We start from the raw sequence: 751 nt of genomic DNA, 5'->3' as shown, positions 1-751 counted from the left end.
CTACAATACTACAGCGAGAATAAAAGTTATGCTTTCTTTCTTTGCGTGAACATTTGGGTGGTGTTATGCAAATCTTCCCACATCGTGACGTAGACATGTGGGGGCGTGTTAGAACGAGCCGTTTTAGGTAGGTGTGGCTGACTCTTAACTTTTATAAAGAATATCTCTTTGGATTTGAGACTTTAGTCTTTGCAACTTTACAGATCTTCTTTATGCACCAAGAGCTTGTAACAAACCAAAGAGAAAGGAAAAATTGAAATCGCATCATATGACCGCTTTAAGGTTCATTGTCAATGGCATTGTCACAGCTCCTCCTATGCGACATCGGCCTAATGAGCATTAGCTCTAAGGGGATTGTTCCCTAATTTCATTTCATAATGCATTTTGCCATGTTAATGGATTTGACGTGCAGTTGGCAGGACTGTATGAGGAGCTGCGGAAGTGGACAGCTCACGTTCAGTGCAGTTTTTTCACAGAACAGGTGCCACATCACCAGGTTTCAGTTTTGATCCTTGGCCGATTGAAAGCACCTTTGAAGATGACTGTTTCTTAATTAAGTTCAGGAGAAAGTCAGTGAAGCCATTAATTGTTTTAACTTTGGAGGTTTAATTGCGATTTCAGTCAGGACTTCAGATAAAAGATGCTGGCAAATCTGCACGGCTTGAACATCTTTATGTTTGTGCGATTGCCTTGTGGAAATGACATACTTTTTACTCCTGATGAGATGCTAAGTGGTAGGCTCAGGTGTTTT

General features: G+C 40.9%; 1 protein-coding gene across 1 annotated transcript in view; it reads left to right on the top strand.

Moving 5' to 3' along the window:
• LOC107741949 (contactin-associated protein-like 2) overlaps positions 1-751 on the top strand; it is a 204,760-nt gene that overhangs the window by 48,643 nt on the left and 155,366 nt on the right. The window lies entirely within an intron of this gene.

The sequence above is a fragment of the Sinocyclocheilus rhinocerous genome, unplaced genomic scaffold (genome assembly GCF_001515625.1).
Source record: "Sinocyclocheilus rhinocerous isolate Xijiao unplaced genomic scaffold, SAMN03320098_v1.1 scaffold100, whole genome shotgun sequence".
NCBI lineage: Eukaryota > Metazoa > Chordata > Actinopteri > Cypriniformes > Cyprinidae > Sinocyclocheilus > Sinocyclocheilus rhinocerous.
This window is presented reverse-complemented; position numbering and strand designations above follow the sequence as displayed.